This window comes from Salvelinus sp. IW2-2015, linkage group LG1, assembly GCF_002910315.2.
Source record: "Salvelinus sp. IW2-2015 linkage group LG1, ASM291031v2, whole genome shotgun sequence".
In the NCBI taxonomy this organism is placed as follows: domain Eukaryota; kingdom Metazoa; phylum Chordata; class Actinopteri; order Salmoniformes; family Salmonidae; genus Salvelinus; species Salvelinus sp. IW2-2015.
Genome location: NC_036838.1, coordinates 31,908,932 through 31,932,684, shown reverse-complemented (window position 1 = coordinate 31,932,684; position 23,753 = coordinate 31,908,932). Strand labels below are relative to the sequence as shown.

General features: G+C 41.5%; 1 long non-coding RNA gene across 1 annotated transcript in view; it reads left to right on the top strand.

Moving 5' to 3' along the window:
* LOC139027966 (uncharacterized) overlaps positions 1-23,753 on the top strand; it is a 98,255-nt gene that overhangs the window by 73,857 nt on the left and 645 nt on the right. The gene's annotated exons all lie outside the window — the stretch shown is intronic.

Below are 23,753 nucleotides of genomic sequence, written 5' to 3'. Positions count from 1 at the left end.
AACCCACCTTTATACTGACTATAAACTGAGTTTGCATACATGGGCCAGGATTCAATCCAAGGCGTGTTCAAGAGCAGCGTAATGTAACAGACTTTTAAAGATAATGCATGCTTTATCTGACATGTACAGTGTTTACCATGAATGCGATCTCTGTGAACGTCGGGGAAATGCCTTTAAAAGGTGCATTGTCGACTGTTTAGTCCGCAGCTCTATAACTCACCTTGGATTGAATCCCTGCTATAGTCTTCTGACATTTCGTTTGGCACAGGGTCCATCTTTATTCTGGCAGAAACGATAACCCTACTTTGGGTCCACAAAATGCTCCACTAAAGCAAAAAGATGTAGGCCTTCCTTGTGAAATATTAACGATCCAGCCCCACTGGACATAGAGTAGTTACTTACTTCTGCAATATGGGCCAATGTTTGCCTAGACAGACACACATTCAATCAATTTAGTGTTGTACAATTAAGACAACATATGTGCTATTCAATCACTAGTGCTGTACTGCAGATGCTACACCATGATACACTCAAGTGTTTAGGTAGGCTTACAGATGTTTGTTGCAGAAGGAAGAGTATTGTGTTTCTACACACATTTAGCATTTGTTAGAATCTGAGGTTATGCTAATGGAGAAGTGCTGTATGTAAATGTGTTTTAAATTCCCTCTGGCTGCCAAAAACATGTTTTTTATGTTCAACTGTGTGTAGTTTCAGGTTGTGGCAACCCTGTCTGTGGCTAAACACCTATCGCTTTTTTTGGTACAGTTGTTTCATTCTTTTTTTGCGAACAGAATATAAACTGATAGGAGATCCTAGCCGATTAGGGAACTTTACTGCATCTCAAATGGCACCCTATTCCCTAAATATAGTGTGCTACTTTAGTCAAAAGAAGTGCACTATAGGGAATGGGGATCCATTTGGGACACACCCCTTGTTTCAACGCCCACTTCAGAACAGCACCAAGAGACACTAAGAAGGACATGGACATTTACATTTACATTTAAGTCATTTAGCAGACGCTCTTATCCAGAGCGACTTACAAATTGGACTCCTCCCTCCCTTCCTGCCCATGTACTTGATTATGTCCTCATAAGTACACTGAACAAAAATATAAACGCAACATGTAAAGTGTTGTTTTCATGAGCTGTATTAAAAGATCCCCGAAATTTACCATACGCACAAACGCATACGCATATTTCTCTCAAATATGTTTACATCCCTGTTAGTGAGCATTTCTCCTTTGCCAAGATAATCCATCCACCTGACAATTGTGGCATATCAAGAAGATTATTAAACAGCATGATCATCACCTTGTGCTGGGGGCAATAAAAATACACTCTAAAATGTGCAGTTTTGTCACACAACACAATGCCACAGATGTCTCAAGTTTTGAGGGAGTGTACAATTGGCATGCTTACTGCAGGAATGTCCACCAGAGCTGTTGCCAGATAATTTAATGTTAATTTCTCTACCATAGGCATCCACAATGTCGTTTTAGAGAATTTGTCAGTACGTCCAACCGGACTCACAACTGCAGACCACGTGGGCGAGCGGTTGGCTGATGTCAACAGAGTGCCCCATGGTGGGATTATGGTATGGGCAGGCAAAGCTACGGACAAAAAACACAATTGCATTTTATCAATGGCAATTTGAATGCACAGAGATCCTGAGGCCCAATGTCACCGCATGTTTCAGGATGATAATGCACAGCCCCATGTCGCAAGGATCTGTACATAGTTCCTGAAAGTGTCCCAGTTCTTCCATTGCCTGCATACTCACCAGACATGGTTAACTGCCTTGTTCAGGGGTAGAATGGCATATTTGTACCTTGTCAACTCTGGGATTCGATCTTGCAACCTTTCGGTTACTAGTCCAACATTCTAACCACTAGGCTACCTGCCATCCCAATGAAGAGGAGTGGGACAACATTCCACAGGCTACAATCAACAGCCTGATAAACTCTCTGTGAAGGAGATGTGTCATGCTACATGAGGCAAATGGTGGTCACATCAGAGACAGACTGATTTTCTGATCCACGGCCCTACCTTTTTTTTAAGATGACCAACAGATGCATATCTGTTTACGCAGTAATGTGAAATCCATAGATTAGGGCCTAATTAATTATTTTCAATTTACTGATTTCCTTATTTGAACTGTAACTCAGTAAAATCTTTGAAATTGTTGCTTGTTGCATTTTATATTTTTGTTCAGTATAGGGCCATCCACTTCAACTTCATAACTCCCCAGAAACTCCTTCAGGGATAAGACATCCTTGTGCTTCCAAACTCTGAGCTTTCAGAAGCAAGTGATCTTTCAAAACTGACATGAATTAGACCTTTTTCTAGTTGAAAATTATTCATAATCCCACTTTGAACCTTGCCTTTCCTTTAGCTCCCTCCTCTCCCCCTTCTGAGTTAAAAAAAAGAACTACTCTGTTATACTATGAAAATGGAGATCTGACTGTTACTTTATACACAGTCCTCTGTGAGAACAGATAGATTTGAGTGGAAGAGGTAGTCTTCCAGAATATCTGCTACCATTCCACCCTTTCAAGCCCGTCTGGTTTATGTCAAAATGAAAACAAGGGTTTGACATGAAGGCCGTTCACTTTACAGTCATCTCATAAAACATAGTATCCTATGTTCTACGTTGCGGACAAACCCCCAAAAACATGGGTCATGCCCTGGTCAGGAGTCTTAGCAACACCATGTACAATAACCATGCCAATGCTGACTAGTGTGGCGATGTAGTGGAATCTTTACTTAGTACGTTTGCTTTATGGACTCGCGATTTATCTCTATCTGTTGTATTTATGTACTTATTTATTTTTTAGGTCAAATCATACTGAAATGAAATTTTTGTTTCTGTTGAGTCATTGACGTTATTGCTGTTTTTATTCTGATACCCGTTATTTTTGTACTATACTCTTATTTTATTCTATTGAGTGAAAGGTTGTTATTTTCATCAGTTCTGTTGACTGGGGTATTCTCATTTTATTACTCATTTATTTGTAAATAGTATTTCAAGGTGTTATGTACATAGAATTTCCACCAGATCTCAAATGAAGCCATAAACCGTAATGTGTTTTATCAAGGCAGTAAAAACACAATGATGATGATTATGTTCATTTTATGTCTCTAAACAAATGCAAGAACCCAACAAATAAAAATCTCTCTGAGCTCGCTTGACATTCTTCATTTATTCATTCAAGACTATTGATTGAAAAGCTCCCCTGCTATGTATATAATATCCACAAAGCATCAGAGCCTGCTATTTTGACACAAACAAAACGTTCTTGCTGTTTCAATACTCTGCATATGCAATACTCTGGATTAGGGTTGAGTCAGGGTTAAACATAAGGATCGGGTTAGTGTTATGCCAAGTTGTGGTTGGGGCTAGAGTTAGGGTTGAACCGGGTTGTGGCCATGAAGCTAAGGTTAGGGTTGTGGTTGAGGCTAGGGTAAGGGTTGAACCTGGATGTGAACATGACGCTAGGGTTAGAGTTGTAGTTAAGGGTTCAAGTTGAACCGGGATGTAGACATGAAGCTAGGGTTAGGATTGTGGTTAGAGCTAGGTTTCAGGTTGCAAAGGAAGGTATATTACTGGAATCCTTTGAAGTTCACCAGTAAACTACCAAAATKTTGGTMTTTTTCAACAACAACAAAAATTATTTTATCAGATGACATCTAGTGATCTTTTTGGGTATTTCCAATTATTACATTTGACATTTTAATAATTTAACAGACAATTTGGGGATTCGAACCAGCGACCTTTCAGTTACTGGCCCAACGTTCCTAACAGCGAGACACCTGTGATGATGATCACAAAAATACAACGCCAAAGCTGTAAAACACTAAACTAAATATAAACCATCAACTTAGTGAATACCATCATTTTTTAATATGAGGGTTTCAGCATGAAATATATATATTTTTTTACACACTTAATTATTTTACTATGTTCATATCTTTGTTGTAAATGTTTTGGTGCCAAACTGGTGGCAGTTGTGAAAAAAGTCAATAGTCTGCATAGTTAATTGAAAATAATGGCATTATTTCATAAAAATTACTTATGGTAAATTACCGGTATCTTTGCAACCCTGATTGGGGTTGTCCAGGATGTGGACATGAAGTTTGGATTGTCACGATTCCAAGGCTATACAATATTACAGATAGCAAGTTAATTCTCACATCTCGGAAAATATTTGTAATGTTGTACTTCTTGTTGACAAAATTCGTGCTAATGTTGGGTTTTTGAGCTAGAGCCCAATAGACTCCCATTCACTCCTTGTCCCATAATCGCCCAGAATGCACCGCGCGGCCCATTGACGTGGCATGGGCAACAATTCCCATCTCCTCAAAAGTATATCTGCCGTTGAGAATGTTAGACCCACTCTGTGGGGCAAATCGATCTGCAGGTTGAACATGGTGGGATTGTGGACCCCTATATTGATTGTGCAGTTTATTTAAGCRATTTTACTACTAACTAGCTACTTCACATGATGATATTGTATTTGGTATTATTGTGTGGCTACGTTTGCTAGCTAGCTACCTAGCCAGCCCATAGCGAGAGCATTGCATTGTGGATTTTGGAATTAACTTGAACTGCAACAGATTTCCACAACGATCTTCCATGTTACTATCAGTGGCGATCCGTCATTTAGGGCAGAGCTCACCTGTTTTGAGCCCCACCTGTTTAGCTAAAATAAAATACAAATGTTGTGCCTGTTATTTTGGCATCAATACGTGTTACATATCAGTTTGCAAACAATGTACAAAAAAAGTATCATTTAGTTAATAAAGCCGCATACAAACATGGTCTTATTTTTGCTTTCTTGAGTAAGGCAGGTGTTTCAGCCTAGCTCAGTGCTATCTGTGGTGGTGGGGCAGCCAGCGGGAAAAATGGAGCATAGGGGTTGGTAATGTTCTCTAGTTACGCTGTGATTGGCTCAGTGTTCTGTCACTCATGGGGACACTACATCATTGCAAAATCTACGGGTAGAGCTAAAAAATTCAAGCCCCTTGGGGTGCTGCAATAAAGTTACATTAGAAGTGCCAATCCAACAAGGCTCAAAGTCATTGGCCACAGACAGGGTTGGGGAGTAACGGATTACATGTTATCCGTTACATGTAAAGGATTACAAARAAACGGTAACTAAACCGTTACGTTACCAGCTAAAATATTGTAATCAGATTACAGATACATGTCACACCCTGATCAGTTTCACCTGTCCTCGTTATTGTCTCCACCCCCTCCAGGTGTCACTTGTTTTCCCCAGTGTATTTATCCCTGTGTTTCCGGTCTCTCTGTGCCAATTCGTCTTGTATGTTTCCAAGTCAACCAGCGGTTTCCCCGTTCGCCTGCTTTTTTGCATTCTCCTTTTTCTAATCCTCTCGGTTTTGACCCTTGCCTCTTTCTGGACTTTGTACCCACCTGCCTGACCATTCTGCCTGCCTTGACCACGAGCCTGTCTGCCACTCTGTACCTCCTGGACTCTGATCTAGTTTTGACCTTTTTGCCTGTCCACGACCATTCTCTTGCCACCCCTTTGGATTAATAAATATTGTAATCTGCCTCCTGTGTCTGCATTTGGGTCTCGCCTTGTGCCTTGATAATACACCAAATTTGTTTGGTGGGAAAAGAGCAGGAATAGGCTTTTGTAGGCTACAGTCTAAGCTGTCTTCCAATGGTGCGACTGCTGTCAGCATCCAAAAGATTATCCAACTTGAATAAACGCTTGGAGGTAAGGATGACAGCAGTGGTGTAGTCTACGTAAATACGGATATCACTTATTATGGATATCTACATAGCGCATTGATGTGAATCACACTGCTGCTCTCTCATTTTGCTATTTGCACCTTACGGATAAATGTGTATTTGAACCCAATTATGGTTGAATAAAGCTGCCTATCAATCATTGTTTTTGGAACCAGTGGATAGCCAGTGAAAAATGTGCATAGTGTGGATCCAAGCCTATGGAATAAAAGTGGGGCTTTTATTGCTCAATCTAATTCATGCTGATAAAAAAAAATGATCCATAGGCCTAATGGACACATGCTCAAACTCGCACACTTTTGATAGACTTAATCTGTAGTTGCTACATCCATTTTTGGATTTTGGACCTATAAATTATATATACAGTATATCACAAAAGTGAGTACACCCCTCACATTTTTGTAAATATTTGAGTATATCTTTTCATGTGACAACACTGAAGAAATGACACTTTGCTACAATGTAAAGTAGTGAGTGTACAGCTTGTATAACAGTGTAAATTTGCTGTCCCCTCAAAATAACTCAACACACAGCCATTAATGTCTAAACCGCTGGCAACAAAAGTGAGTACACCCCTAAGTGAAAATGTCCAAATTGGGCCCAATTAGCCATTTTCCCTCCCCGGTATCATGTGACTCGTTAGTGTTACAAGGTCTCAGGTGTGAATGGGGAGCAGGTGTGTTAAATTTGGTGTCATCACTCTCACACTCCCTCATACTGACTGGTCACTGGAAGTTCAACATGGCACCTCATGGCAAAGAACTCTCTGAGGATCTGAAAAAAAGAATTGTTGCTCTACATAAAGATGGCCTGGGCTATAAGAAGATTGCCAAGACCCTGAAACTGAGCTGCAGCACGGTGGCCAAGACCATACAGCGGTTTAACTGGACAGGTTCCACTCAGAACAGGCCTCGCCATGGTCGACCAAAGAAGTTGAGTGCACGTGCTCAGCGTCATATCCAGAAGTTGTCTTTGGGAAATAGACGTATGATTGCTGCCAGCATTGCTGCAGAGGTTGAAGGGGTGGGGGGTCAGCCTGTCAGTGCTCAGACCATACGCCGTACACTGCATCAAATTGGTCTGCATGGCTGTCGTCCCAGAAGGAAGCCTCTTCTAAAGATGATGCACAAGAAAGCCCACAAACAGTTTGCTGAAGACAAGCAGACTAAGGACATGGATTACTGGAACCATGTCCTGTGGTCTGATGAGACCAAGATAAACTTATTTGGTTCAGATGGTGTCAAGCGTGTGTGGCGGCAACCAGGTGAGGAGTACAAAGACAAGTGTGTCTTGCCTACAGTCAAGCATGGTGGTGCGAGTGTCATGGTCTGGGGCTGCATGAGTGCTGCCGGCCCTGGGGAGCTACAGTTCATTGAGGAAACCATGAATGCCAACATGTACTGTGACATACTGAAGCAGAGCATGATCCCCTCCCTTCGGAGACTGGGCCGCAGGGCAGTATTCCAACATGATAACGACCCCAAACACACCTCCAAGACGACCACTGCCTTGCTAAAGAAGCTGAGGGTAAAGGTGATGGACTGGCCAAGCATGTCTCCAGACCTAAACCCTATTGAGCATCTGTGGGGCATCCTCAAACGGAAGGTGGAGGAGTGCAAGGTCTCTAACATCCACCAGCTCCGTGATGTCGTCATGGAGGAGTGGAAGAGGACTCCAGTAGCAACCTGTGAAGCTCTGGTGAACTCCATGCCCAACAGGGTTAAGGCAGTGCTGGAAAATGATGGTGGCCACACAAAATATTGACACTTCGGGCCCAATTTGGACATTTTCACTAAGGGGTGTACTCACTTTTGTTGCCAGCGGTTTAGACATTAATGGCTGTGTGTTGAGTTATTTTGAGGGGACAGCAAATTTACACTGTTATGCAAGCTGTACACTCACTACTTTACATTGTAGCAAAGTGTCATTTCTTCAGTGTTGTCACATGAAAAGATATACTCAAATATTTACAAAAATGTGAGGGGTGTACTCACTTTTGTGATATACTGTATATATATATACACTACTGTTCAAAAGTTTGGGGTCACCTAGAAATGTCCTTGTTTTCCATGAAAACATACATGAAATGAGTTTCAAAATGAATAGGAAATATAGTCAAGATGTTGACAAGGTTATAAATAAGGATTTTTTATTGAAAGAATAATTGTGTCCTTCAAACTTTGCTTTTGTCAAATAATCCTCAATTTGCTGCAATTACAGCCTTGCAGACCTTTGGCATTCTAGTTGTCAATTTGTGGAGGTATTCTGAAGAGATTTCACCCCATGCTTCCTGAAGCACCTCCCACAAGTTGGATTGGCACTTCTTACGTACCATACGGTCAAGCTGCTCCCACAACAGCTCAATAGGGTTGAGATCCGGTGACTGTGAGATCCGGTGACTGTGCTGGCCATAATAACGGCCATCATTAAATCTGGTGACCCTGCTGACGTGAGTAACTACAGGCCCATTAGTATACTACATGGTGTCGAAGGTTGTTGAAAAGTGTGTAGCAGAGCAACTGATTCCCCACCTCAACAACAGCCCCTTCACATTACACTCCATGAAGTTTGGCTTCAGAGCAAAACACTCCACAGAAATGGCCAACTGCTTTCTTTTTTCCATCTTGAAGTCCAAGATGGACAAAGGGGGCATTGTTGGGGCTGTGTTTCTGGACCTAAGGAAGGCTTTTGATACTCTTAACCATGAGGTTCTCATCACAAAATTGTCCAAGTTCAACTTTTCCCCCGATGCCTTGAGATGGATGAAATCATACCTTGAAGGCAGAACTCAGTGTGTCAGACTGAGCAGTGAGCTGTCGCCCACTCTTAGCTATGATGTGGGCGTTCCCCAAGGGTCAAAACTGGGGCCCCTCCTGTTCAGCCTGTACATTAATGATCTGCCTTCTGTCTGTAATGGGTCTGAAGTTCAAATGTATGCAGATGATACAGTAATATATGTGCATGCAGAGAGCAAACAAGCTGCACAAGAACTCACTACTGTAATGGACCAGGTTACAAAGTGGCTCAGTGACTCATGTTCGCATCTCAATGTGAAAAAAACTGTCTGCATGTTCTTCACAAAGAGGGCAACTGATGCTACTAAGCCAGATGTCTATGTGTTAGGGGAGAAGTTCCAGGTGGTATCTGATTTTAACTTCTTTGGGATAGGGGGCAGCATTTTCACTTTTGGATGAATTGGTGCCCATAGTGAACTGCCTCCTACTCTGTCCCAGATGATAATATATGCATATATTATTACTATTGGATAGAAAACACTCTGAAGTTTCTAAAACTGATTATGTCTGTGAGTATAACAGAACTCATATGGCAGGCAAACTTCCAAACAGGAAGTGAGAATTCTAAGACGGGTCGATGTGAAAGTCATCGCCTAATTCAATTCCCTGTAATATATTGGATCTGTTTGCACTTCCTACGCCTTCCACTAGATGTCAACAGTCTAGTAGAACGTGGAATGAAGCCTCTATGTGATGTGGGCCAGGTGGGAGCTATTTGATCAATGTGTCTGGCAGAATGCTAGTCCTGGTCATGCGCAGTGCATGAAATGGCAATGTGTGCCATTCCTTATACAGACATGAAGAAATGCTCCGGTTGGAACGTTATTGGATATATATGATAACAACATCCTGAAGATTGATTCTCTACTAAGTTGACCAGTTTATTCGACTTGTAATATAACTTTTTGAAGGTTTCGTCCACGTTTGCCTGCATCTGCGCCAGCGTTTGGACACGTGTACTACACATGCTAGCTAAAGTTGCTAATTGGACATAAGTAATGGACATTATCGAACAAAACAACGATTTATTGTCGAACTAGGATTCCTGGCATTGCATTCTGATGAAGACAATCAAAGGTAAGGGAATATTTATAATGTAATTTCGTATTTCTGTTGACTCCAACATGGCGGAGAAATTTTGTTAAATCTGAACGCCGTCTCAGATTATTGCATGGTGTGCTTTTTACTAAAGTTTTTCAAAAATCTGACACAGCGGTTGCATTAAGAACAAGTGTATCTTTAATTATATGTAAAACATGTATCTTTCATCAAAGTTTATGATGAGTATTTCTGTTATTTGACGTGGCTCTCTGTAATTACTCCGGATATTTGGAGGCATTTCTGAACATGGCGCCAATGTAAACCGAGGTTTGTGGATATAAATATGCACATTATCGAACAAAACATAAATGTATTGTGTAACATGATGTCCTATGAGTGTCATCTGATGAAGATTATCAAAGGTTAGTGATAATTTTATCTCTATTTCTGCTTTTGTGTGACTATCTTGGCTGGGAAAAATGGCTGTGTGTTTTTTGGATTTGGTGGTGATCTAACATTAAAAATCGGACACGGTGGGTAGATTAACAAGATGTGTATCTTTCATTTGCTGTATTGGACTTGTTAATGTGTGAAAGTTACATATTTCAAAAAAATATTTTTGAATTTCGCGCCTGCCTTTTCAGTGGAATGTTGGGGGGGTTCCCCTAGCTGAACGGGGTTCCCCTAGCTGAATGTTGGTGTACAACATTAAAACCCATTCAGTCTGTCTACAAACAGGCTCTCAAAGTGCTTGATAGGAAGCCCAATAGCCATCATCACTGTTACATCCTCAGAAAGCATGAGCTCCTGTGTTGGAAAAATCTTGTGCAATACACCGACGCATGTCTTGTATTCAAGATCCTAAATGGCCTGGCTCCCCCTCCACTTAGTACTTTTGTTAAACAGAAAACCCCAAACATATGGCAGCAGATCCACAAGGTCTGCCATGAGAGGTGAATGTATAGTTCCCTTAAGGAAAAGCACCTTTAGTCAATCTGCTTCTCTGTGAGAGCTTCCCATGTCTGGAATACACTGCCATCAGACACACAAAACTGCACCACCTATCACACTTTAACAAAAAACATGAAGACATGGCTAAAGGCCAATCAGATTTGTGAACATAATCCCTAGTTGTGTATTGCCGCTTTCCATGTTGCCTGTAGCTTGTGAGGTGTGGAAACATTTAGTTGCTTTTATGGATTTTGTCTTGTTGCTTTTTGTCCTATGTTGCTCTGCGTGTGCTCACTGCTCAATGATTGTCTGTATTGTTATTGTAATTGTTTTTAATAACCTGCCCAGGGACTGCGGTTGAAAGTTAGCCGGCTGGCTAAAACCGGCACCTTTACTGAAACGTTGATTAATGTGCCATGTCCCTGTAAAAATAAAAAATAAACAAACTCAAACACTCCATTATAGACAGAATACCAGCTGACTGCTTCTTCCCTAAATAGTAGTTTGGAGCTGTGCTTTGGGTCATTGTCCTGTTGTAGGAGGAAATTGGTTCCAATTAAGCGCCGTCCACAGGGTATGGCATGGCGTTGCAAAATGGAATGATAGCCTTCCTTCTTCAAGATCCCTTTTACCCTGTACAAATCTCCCACTTTACCACCATCAAAGCACCCCCAGACCATTACATTGCCTCCACCATGCTTGACAGATGGCGTCAAGCACTCCTCCAGCATCTTTTCATTTTTTCTGCATCTCACGAATGTTCTTCTTTGTGGTCCGAACACCTCATACTTAGATTCGTCTGTCCATAACACCTTTTTCCAATCTTCCTCTGTCCAGTGTCTGTTCTTTTGCCCATCTTAATCTTTTATTTTTATTGGCCAGTCTGAGATATGGCTTTTTCTTTGCAACTCTGCCTAGAAGGCCAGCATCCTGGAGTCGCCTCTTCACTGTTGACGTTGAGACTGTTGTTTTGCGGGTACTATTTAATGAAGCTGCCAGTTGAGGACTTGTGAGGCGTCTGTTTCTATAAACCAGACACTATAATGTACTTGTCTTCTTGCTCAGTTGTGCACCGGGGCCTCCCACTCCTCTTTCTATTCAGGTAAGAGCCCGTTTGCACTGTTCTGTGAAGGGAGTAATACACAGCGTTGTATGAGATCTTCAGTTTCTTGTCAATTTCTCGCATGGAATAGCCTTCATTTCTCAGAACAATAATAGACTGACGAGTTTCAGAAGGAAGTTATTTGTTTCTGGCCATTTTGAGCCTGTAATCGAACCCACAAATGCTGATGCTCCAGATACTCAACTAGTCTAAAGAAGGCCCGTTTTATTGCTTCTTTAATCAGAACCACAGTTTTCAGCTGTGATAACATAACTGCAAAAGGGGTTTTCTAATGATCAATTAGCCTTTTTAAAGTGATAAACTTGGATTAGCTAACACAATGTGCCATTGGAACACAGGAGTGATGGTTGCTGATAATGGGCCTCCGTACGCCTATGCAGACATTCCATAAAAAATCTGCCGTTTTCAGCTACAATAGTCATTTACGTTAACAATGTCTACACTGTATTTCTGATCAATTTGATGTTATTTTAATCGACAATTTTTTWAATTTTCTTTCAAAAACAAGGAAATTTCTAAGTGACCCCAAACTTTTGAATGGTAGTGTATATCCATTGATTCTTGAAGAATATAACTTATGAATGCCTCATGAGCATAGTTCAACAGTCACACTCCATGAGAACCCAAAATATAAGCTTGATTTATATTTTTTGCCTCATAACATGGTTAAAAAATAATTGTATTATGGATGGTCAGTCCTTGCATCCCTAGCTATGTCTATTAATCTGAGAGTGGTCACATTTCTCCAGGCCCATCCCTCAGCTTTTTACCAAAACAGAGGCGGGGCGATTTGTTATTGTTTCATCTGTAGATTTGCCCTTTAAACAGATATCAAAGTGTAACCAACAAAAAGGTAAACAATAGGCCTAAAGCAAATTCAGCATATGGCATTCATTTTGGCAATCACTAGCCTGCTATTCAGTGGAGTGGGTGTGTGTTCTGGGTTTAAGAGTCTCTTTTACAAGCTTAAAAGGATAAACATTCAACATTGGCCATGCTGCCACACTCAAAACAACTGGAAACATTGAACTGGGAAATCTCAGACTTCAGTGAGTTCAAGACAACCGGGAACTCGGGGGGGGAAAAAAGAGCTCCGACTGGGAAAATACATTTTGAACGGTCATTCAACTCGGAATTGCAAGTCGGCAACTCGGGCCTCTTTCTAGAGCTCCGACCTGAAGATCACTGACGTCATCATGATTCAACCTTGTTTTTTTCCCGAGTTCACAAATGTCTTTAAAGCACCATAAATCCAGAGAATGCCAGACTATGGCAAAGTTTGATGACAAAATTATCCCTATGAAGGACCGCCGTGACATCTTCCTGTTCAAGTGAGAACAGCACAACAAGGTGAGTCCAAATGTGTTGTGTATGCTGCTGCATAAATTATGTAATATGCCAGAGAGATATGTATACTGTAGCTAAGAAAGTAAAACTGAGTGTATGTTGTGTAGTAAGCTGTCAGTAGCCCATTTCAAAAGCGCTGAACAAATAGTTAAATTGACTACGTCCGTCCTAGCTTGCTCATTACTGTCTAAATCGAAATTACGGATTGCCTCTTATCCGCTTGTTGTCCCTTGTGCCCTAGTTTGTACATCTCAATCAAATGTATTTATAAAGCCCATTTTACATCAGCCGATGTCACAAAGTGCTATACAGAAACCCAGCCTAAAGCCCCAAACAGCAAGCAATGCAGATGGAGAAGCACGGTGGCTAGGAAAAACATCCTAGAAAGGCAGGAACTTAGGAAGAAACATAGAGAGGAACCAGACTCTGAGGGGTGGCCAATCCTCTTCTTGCTGGAGATTATAACAGTACATGGCCAAGATGTTCAAACGTTTATAGATGACCAGCAGGGTCAAATAWTAATAATCACAGTGGTTGTAGAGGGTGCAACAGGTCTACAGGTCAAGCTCTTGAGCTTGTGTCATTCTCAATGGATGTAAAAACAGACTTTGTTTACGTGCTGTTTGAGGCAAAGAAAAACTTACTTTGAGAAGCTCCACAGTGTGCGTAATTTCCTGCAAATCAGGAATGTCAGTGTTCTGCCATGACCAGCGAAGAGCCCGGATCTCAATCCCATTGAGCACGTCTGGGACCTGTTGGATCAGAGGGTGAGGGCTAGGGCCATTCCCCCCAGAAATGTTGGGAGGCACTTGCAGGTGCCTTGGTGGAAGAGTGGGGTAACATCTCACAGCAAGAACTGGCAAATCTGGTGCAGTCCATGAGGAGGAGATGCACTGCAGTACTTAATGCAGCTGGTGGCCACACCATATACTGACTGTTACTTTTGATTTTGACCCCCCTTTGTTCAGGGACACATTATTCAATTTCTGTGGAACTTGTTCAGTTTATGTCTCAGTTGTTGAATCTTGTTATGTTTATACAAATATTTACACATGTTAAGTTTGCTGAAAATAAACACAGTTGACAGTGAGAGGACGTTTCTTTTTTTATATGCGTTTACATGCGTAATCAGGTACATGTCCTTACTCAAGATTGGCAGTTGCGCTCCAAACAAAAGACAATAAATAAATTGACAACTCGTAAATGGAATGAAATAAACAGTGTAGCCTAGGTTGTGTGCTCTGCAAACAACGTGTCCACTCTTACAATGACAACGGTAAGACTGTAGTAATAATATATTGAATGCAGTAACAGAAATTACCGTAACCAAACAAACATTGTAGATTAGGAATTATGGGAATTAACGGTAAATGTAGTACTGGTGTGCCATCTCTGCGGCCTCCCAATGTATTAGTCCACGCAGACAGTCATGAATCAGACAGGTTTCTCGTACCATATTTTTTAAATATATATATTTGCCACTGCTCGACTAAAGAAATCTTGGTCGAAAAGCCTATCAACCAAACAATCGACCAGTTGATTAAATGTAGTCAGCCCCACTTGTGCTTCCTGCCAGCAAGCTGACAGTATATTATTGAAAAAATAAATATGAACTTCCTRGTGACTAACTGCCGTTGAGTTACTGGAAAATGCACAGTTGTTGATTGTCACAAGCTCTTACAGAGATTGTAGCACTGGGAGTGGACAAATGAGGTGCTCAACCTTCATCAGCATAATGATAAAACCACTCAAACTGGTACAACACTTCCACTAACAGTTGGCACAAATACAACATTTTAGAACATGCCCCCAAATATGCTAATGAGTCACCCCATCTACATTTTAAAGTGCAGTAATAATTGTACCTTTTATATGGAATATATTGGGAAGAAAAATTTACCATTTATACTACATTTTGTGTGCCATAAACACATCCTGAAGTATCCTATAAGTATAACTGTAGAATAGGTCACTGGTTCTACCTGGATCAAGAGGGTTCTTCAAGAGAGGGTTCTAAACAATCTAAGGGTTCTCCATGGCACCAGGAAGGATTCCCCCATTGTAACAAATTACATAATGTCTATTGGTTCTAATCTCTGTCATACCCACAGACACAGAGTTTAAATCCCAAGTGATGTTGACTCCCAAGTAATCCCAATAGAGCAGCATACTGTCCCTTTCAGCAATAATACCTTAATACAGATCTAAAAAATGACAGTAACTCACTCCAACCAGTAGCAGGGAAATTAACAGCAGTGTAATGAAGAACCCTCCCACTGAGCATGTCATGTAATTTCAACACAGAAATGTGGGTAATATTTATTCACCTATAAAAAAAGATGTCAGAAGTTTGTTTAGTTCCCAATGTGATATCATTATGCTTTCAACCATCTAAAAGCACAACCAAATTCCAATGGGAATTTGTATTTATACAACCCTTTAATGTCTTATCACTGTGCTTCATCAAATGATCTGGATTGCAGTTGAGCTTACGTGAAAAGTACATGGTGCAAGTGAYCAACACTGTTTGAGATTCTGCACAGATTATTAAAGCAATTGTGAAGATCTCCACAGACCTGCAACCTTTGCATGCTATCTTGAACATACATGTGTTCTATGATTACATTAGACATTTATAGTTACAGTCGGCTAACTTCAAAATGTGGCCATGGACGTGTTACTCATTTAAAGTTGAATACTGTTACATTAGTTTATAAAATAGCCTTAATTTATTACAGCTAATTACTGTATTACAAAAGTAAAATTTAGTTTTGTTTGGTTGCCAACACAACCACATATCAATATTTAAAGGATATCTAATGTTTCGATAGTTTCATCTGAGCCACTGGCTTAATCCTATTCTTTAACTTCAGGATTAGATGGAGACTTGAATCCAACATATAATTTGTTATTATACCTTTATTTCAACAAGGAACACAGACTGAAACCAAGGTCTCTTTTACAGCTGAGCCCTGCGTATACATGTTTACACATGCAGTTTAGGTACAATGATTAAGAAATTACACAAGACAAACAAAACGATCACAGATAACACAAAAAAATACAACAGCAGATTGTTACATTTACACATAGGTTATTCCCCTAATAACTTGCATTACCCGAAGCAGTTACAAGCAATACAAAAATAAAAATCCTCCAATAAATGTTTAAAATGGGCAAGGGGGACAAGAGTCACAAGTTTAAGTTTGGTTTGCAGGCTATTCTATAAGCAAGGAGCATAACAGGAAAAGGCAGCAATACCCAACTCTGGAGATCGCAGGGGCCTCAAGTGTAATCCATGCTTGAGACCAGGTTTTATGATTTTTTCTTMTTTTTATTTCACCTTTATTTATTAACCAGGTAGGCCAGTTGAGAACAAGTTCTCATTTACAACTGCGACCTGGCCAAGATAAAGCAAAGCAGTCTGAAAAAACAACAACACAGAGTTACACATGGGATAAACAAACATACAGTCAATAACACAATAGAAAAATGTGTATACAGTGTGTGCAAATGAAGTAAGGAGGTATGGCAATAAATAGGCCAATAGTGGAAAAGTAATTACAATTTAGCAATTAAACACTGGAGTGATATATGTGCAGATGAGGATGTGCAAGTACAAATACTGGTGTGCAAAAGAGCAGAAAAACAAAAACAAATATGGGGATGAGGTAGGTAGTTGGTTGGATGGATGGGCTATTTACAGATGGGCTGTGTACAGCTGCAGCGATCGGTAAGCTGCTCTGACAGCTGACGCTTAAAGTTAGTGAGGGAGATATAAGTATCCAACTTCAGTGAATTTTGCAATTCGTTCCAGCAGAGAACTGGAAGGAGAGGCGGCCAAAGGAGGTCTTGGCTTTGGGGATGACCAGTGAAATATACCTGCTGGAGTGCATGCAACGGGTGGGTATTGCCATGGTGACCAGTGAGCTGAGATGAGGCAGAGCTATACCTAGCAAAGACTTATAGATGACCTGGAGCTATTGGGTTTGGCAACGAATATGCAGCGAGGACCAGCCAACGAGAGCATACAGGTCGCAGTGGTGGGTAGTATATGGGGCTTTGGTGACAAAACGGATGGCACTGTGATAGACTGCATCCAATTTATTGAGTAGGTTATTGGAGGCTATTTTGTAAATGACATCACAGAAGTCGAGGATTGGTAGGATGGTCAGTTTTACGAGGGTATGTTTGGCAGCATGAGTGAAGGATGCTTTGTTGCGGAATAGGAAGCCAATTCTAGATTTAACTTTGGATTGGAGATGTTTGATGTGAGTCTGGAAGGAGAGTTTACAGTCTAACCAGACACCTAGGTATTTGTAGTGTTCCACATATTCTAAGTCAGAGCCGTCCAGAGTAGTGATGTTGGACAGGCGGGCAGGTGCAGGCAGCGATCGGTTGAAGAGCATGCATTTAGTTTTACTTGTATTTAAGAGCATTGGAGGCCACGGAAGGAGAGTTGTATGACATTGAAGCTCGCCTGGAGGGTTGTTAACACAGTGTCCAAAGAAGGGCCAGAAGTATACAGAATGGTGTCGTCTGCGTAGAGGTGGATCAGAGACTCACCAGCAGCAAGAACGACATCATTGATGTATACAGAGAAGAGAGTCGGTCCAAGAATTGAACCCTGTGGCACCCCCATAGGACTGCCAGAGGCCCGGACAACAGACCTACAATTTGACACACTGAACTCTATAGGAAGTAGATGGTGAACCAGGCAAGGCAATCATTTGAGAAACCAAGGCTGTCGAGTCTGCCGATGAGGATGTGGTGATTGACAGTGTCGAAAGCCTTGGCCAGGTCAATGAATACGGCTGCACAGTATTGTTTCTTATCGATGGCGGTTAAGATTCGTTTAGGACCTTGAGCGTGGCTGAGGTGCACCCATGACCAGCTCTGAAACAGATTTCATAGCGGAGAAGGTATGGTGGGATTCGAAATGGTCGGTAATCTGTTTGTTGACTTGGCTTTCAAAGACCTTAGAAAGGCAGGGTAGGATAGATATAGGTCTGTAGCAGTTTGGGTCAAGAGTGCCCCCCCTTTGAGAGGGGGATGACCGCAGCTGCTTTCCAATCTTTGGGAATCTCAGGACGACACGAAAGAGAGGTTGACAGTGCCTAGTAATAGGGGTGGCAACAATTTCAGCAGATAATTTTAGAAAGAAAGGATCCAGATTATCTAGCCCGGCTGATTTGTAGAGGTCTAGATTTTGCAGCTATTTCAGAACATCAGCTGACTGGATTTGGGAGAAGGAGAAATGGGGAAGGCTTGGGCGAGTAGCTGTGGGGGGTGCAGTGCTGTTGACCGGGGTAGGGGTAGCCAGGTGGAAAGCATGGCCAGYCGTAGAAAAATGCTTATTGAAATTCTCAATTATCGTGGATTTATCGGTGGTGACAGTGTTTAATTTCTTCAGTGCAGTGGGCAGCTGGGAGGAGGTGTTCTTATTCTCCATGGACTTTACAGTGTCCCAGTACTTTTTTGAATTTGTGTTGCAGGAAGCAAATTTCTGCTTGAAAAAGCTAGCCTTGGCTTTTCTAACTGCCTGTGTATATTGGTTTCTAGCTTCCCTGAAAAGTTGCATATCACGGGGGCTGTTCGATGCTAATGCAGAACGCCATAGGATGTTTTTGTGTTGGTTAAGGGCAGTCAGGTCTGGAGAGAACCAAGGGCTATATCTGTTCCTGGTTCTAAATTTCTTGAATGGGGCATGCTTATTTAAGATGGTGAGGAAGGCGTTCTTAAAAAATAACCAGGCATCCTCTACTGACGGGATGAGATCAATATCCTTCCAGGATACCCCGGCCAGGTCGATTAGAAAGGCCTGCTCGCTGAAGTGTTTCAGGGAGCGTTTGACAGTGATGAGTGGAGGTCGTTTGACCGCTGACCCATTACGGATGCAGGCAATGAGGCAGTGATCGCTGAGATCTTGGTTGAAAACAGCAGAGGTGTATTTAGAGGGCAAGTTGGTTAGGATGATATCTATGAGGGTGCCCGTGTTTACGGCTTTGGGGTGGTACCTGGTAGGTTCATTGATAATTTGTGTGAGATTGAGGGCATCAAGCTTAGATTGTAGGATGGCTGGTGTGTTTAGCATGTTCCAGTTTAGGTCGCCTAGCAGCACAAGCTCTGAAGATAGATGGGGGGCAATCAGTTCACATATGGTGTCCAGAGCACAGCTGGGGGCAGAGGGTGGTCTATAGCAGGCGGCAATGGTGAGAGACTTATTTTTAGAGAGGTGGATTTTTAAAAGTAGAAGTTCAAATTGTTTGGGTACAGACCTGGATAGTAGGACAGAACTCTGCAGGCTATCTTTGCAGTAGATTGCAACACCGCCCCCTTTGGCCGTTCTATCTTGTCTGAAAATGTTGTAGTTAGGAATGAAAATCTCAGAATTTTTGGTGGCCTTCCTAAGCCAGGATTCAGACACGGCTAGAACATCCGGGTTGGCAGAGTGTGCTAAAGCAGTGAATAAAACAAACTTAGAGAGGAGGCTTCTAATGTTAACATGCATGAAACCAAGGCTATTGCGGTTACAGAAGTCATCAAAAGAGAGCGCCTGGGGAATAGGAGTGGAGCTAGGTACTGCAGGGCCTGGATTCACCTCTACATCACCAGAGGAACAGAGGAGGAGTAGGATAAGGGTACGGCTAAAAGCTATGAGAATTGGTCGTCTAGAACGTCTAGAAAAGATAGTTTCTGGGGGCGATAAAATAGTTTCAAGGTATAATGTACAGACAAAGGTATGGTAGGATGTGAATACAGTGGAGGTAAACCTAGGTATTGAGTGATGATGAGAGAGATATTGACTCTAGAAACATCATTGAAACCAGGTGATGTCATCGCATGTGTGGGTGGTGGAACTGAAGGGTTGGATAAGGTATAGTGAGCAGGGCTAGAGGATCTACAGTGAAATAAGCCAATAAACACTAACCAGAACAGCAATGGACAAGGCATATTGACATTAAGGAGAGGCATGCTTATTCGAGTGATCATAAGGGTCCAGTGAGTAGAGGTTGGTTGGGGWCACGGCRATTCAGACAGCTAGCCGGGCCATCCGTAGCAAGCTAGCATAGGATGGAGGTCTGTTTTTAGCCATCTCATGCGTTTCCGTCGGTAGATTAGTGGGGTTCCGTGTGGTAGAGGGGATCAATCCAATTGGCAAAATAGATATAGTTATAGTGACCCAAGAAAAAAATTGTCCGATAGACTTATTCAGATAGCAGCCGATAAGACAGCTAACGATTAGCGGGCCGCAGATGGGCGTTCAGGTAACGTCGCGACGGAGGTGCCAGTTGGATAACTCCCTCGGGCAGATAACGTCGGTAGTCCAGTCGTGAAGGCCCGGTGAAATAAAGGTAAAAAACCCACAAATAATTATTAATGCATTAGTTCTATTAGCTATGTGGACTAGGACGTTACTTTAGCTAATATGGGGACAACGATGTAGGCTGTGTGTAGTGGTTATGACACGGTTTAGCTTGGAAAGGTTTTTTCGCCTGGTCACATACAGCTGATGTGTTGTTAATTGAAGTCCACAAACGAAGGGAAAAGGTGAGAGGAGGAGAGTGCATAGAGGGTGAATGAATACAACATGGCGGCTATGATCAGGTATTCATTCTGACGATTCCGTTGAAAAACGTTTCTTAAACGAAAGCAAACGACACAGGGATAAAAATACCTGAATTTATCCAATATAAACTCTTGTTTGCAACTGTTGGGCTAATGATTACACACTAGAGAAGCTAGATGCACGCAAGAGTGTGCAAGGCGGTATTGTCTGTCATCTCAATTTTTTCTCTCGACCTGTGTGCACCTACGTTGTAAACGTTCATTCATAGGCTAGGTTGCAGCAACCTCATGATGGGTATAGTGAAAATTTGAATATCATGTAGTAGCCTAAACCCATCGATGTTACATTGAACTGCGTGAATGGAATATGAATGACAGTCATCCAACATGCTGTAATAGAAATAAGGCCATGCTCATGAACTAAAGAAATTGTCCTCCCTCATCATAAACGGCACTGACCGCCACTGGATCACACCTACAGTGTTAATGCGTTTTGGTACACCAGAAGTACCTACATTAATTTCTAATGGAACCCTGTGTTTGCATTCTTGCAGTGCGTTCTGTGTGACACATACATTGGATTTCTCGAATATGCATCAAAACTGTATGCGTAGAAGCCTTGACAGAAATGGTAGCAGAATGATTATGTTTCACACATCCAGATGATGCTGCGTCCCATTTTGCGCAATGACACAGTCGGTATGATCGAGGCGTCAGATTGAGATTGATTCTGTGACGCTTGCCAAACAGAGCGCACTCAAAGTTAGGAGAAGCAAGCCCCCTAGAAACCTTTTTAGGCATGACACTGGATGCTTACTGGTGATATTACTGTTCCTACTTTATCAGAAGTGGATTCAAGTTGAGGCTGACCATACAACTGTGTAATGTTTTTTGGGGAGAAAAAGTAACCTGATGGAGTTTATGGACGATGCAATCGTTTGTTCTCCTCGCTTCTCTGTGTGGATGCGTCCTTTGCTCAGGTACATAACTACTGTTTCTCTTTTGTAAATGTCAGTGTAGGTTTATTTATATTATTTATAACAGTTGCAATCCCGAGTAATAATTAATTTCTTAATTATTGTCTCGTTGCCCCAAAATATCTCAATTTAAAGCTTATAGTCTAGAATAAAACGAGATTTTTGAGAAGCCTTTTAGCCTACCCAACTAAATCCATGCGTAAAGCCTCTATGCTAATATAATGTATACATTATGTTCTAAAATTATGCAAATATGAATGTAATCGCTTTAAATGTAGGCTAAACATGCGCAATTACACACAATGACAGAAATTAATGATTGAACTTGTTTTACCTTTGGAGTCTGAGCCTACCTGTCATAATCATAATACCAGTCAGTGAACATGATTAAAATGGCCATTCTGTCAATCTGTCATTGTCAGACGCATTAATAATTTCTGCTCCAACMCCCTTATAGTTAGACAAGTTAACATTTTTGTTTGAACTATGGCTAATGCAATAATAATGTTTGGCCACATTGCATTCATATTTTATAGTTGATGACCCGACATAGAGACATAAAGTACAATACCATGAATATAGGATGTAATCCGTTTTTTGGGGGTCAAATTAGTGATTTAGCGATGTGTTTTACAAAGTGCTGCTATAATGTGTTTTATGTGTTGCAAGCAATATCCATCAGATCATGCAGGCATAACATATAAATCAAGCCCAGATAGTCAGAGGAAGCACAACAGATCTATTCCAAACATCTCTGCTGAACACTAGCTGGGTGACTGTACTGATTACCAATATGGAAGCAAGGTTGAGTCAGTCAAGGATTCTTCATACTAATGATTATCTCTATATTGGCTGTTGGGATTTGGCATTTCACCACAAGTGATTGGATAGCCTTCACATTTAAAAGTGCATCTGAATATCTCCTCCTCCTGAGACAGTGGTCATGATAATAGTGTGTTAAAATGAGTAACAGTGTAGTTGAAAAAGCAGTGGCTATAGCATTTTTAACGGGTTTAAACCTCTGTGCTGTTTTACTGTCCAATCTGATTGAAAAGGGCACTGGACAATGGATTTATCAATGTATTAGAGAGGGAATAGAGGCATAAACAGAAGGAAATGGCTCCCTCTTGTGGAGTTTCTGCACTGCATTATCTCCATGGAGGTTGCTTGGAAACACGTACTTCCATTGTAGTGCACTGTAACTAGAGATTTCCTTCCATGTATTTTAGGCATCACAATTAGTGTGTGTGCATGCGTTTCAGTCTGGCCTTATCAGATGCAGTGTTACCACTGTGAAGAGACTCTGTTGGACAATGACTGTTCAGCTCCAAAGTTCATCGTCAACTGCACAGCAAACATCCAGAATGCCTGTCAGAAGGAGGTGATTGTGGGTGAAAATGGTGAGCCTTGCTGACTTTTTCTGATATCAAGTCTGAATTATTCTAGTAGGTTAATAGTAAATAACTTTTGTTTTACAAGATCTAAAATGTGCACCCTTTGACATGTGTAATTTTTGGCCAAGGCTTTGTCTTCTCTCTCTCCTTCCAGGTGTGATTTACAGGAAGGCCTGTGCCTCCTTCTCCACCTGTCTGATTGTTTCAGCAGGGTATCAGTCTTTCTGTGTCCCAGGCCGGGTGGGCTCTGTCTGCATTAGCTGCTGTAACACCCCCCTCTGCAACGGACCCCGCCCCCCCAGGATCTCCCTGGCCCCCAGCCATCCCCCCACCAGACCCACTGTGCTCCTCCTCATCATCACTGTTTCCATGGCAACACTGCCCTGATATGGACAATGGTATTGGCTAGATTGGACTGAATGTTCTCAGGTGTGGAGGTTCCTGGTGTTGTAGCAAACACTGTCCTGAGAGATGACTGTGGACAGAGATTTTGCAATCAAGGCAACAGAGCTGACTGACACATACTGGTCCGTTGACAGGAGTGAGAAATACATGAGAAATTTAGGCAGTAAATGAAATCTGACCCAAAAGTTTATAAAAATATGTTGCATCCATAGTAAATTACACATTTTCACATAGGGAAATTACATTTTAATCATTATTGCRGACTGCACCGAATCAAATAACTAGTGTTTATATCCCAGAGATGACAGGGTATATTCAGTACTATACACAATGTTTACAGTTAGAATGACACAATTGGTGTACAAAGAAATTAGGA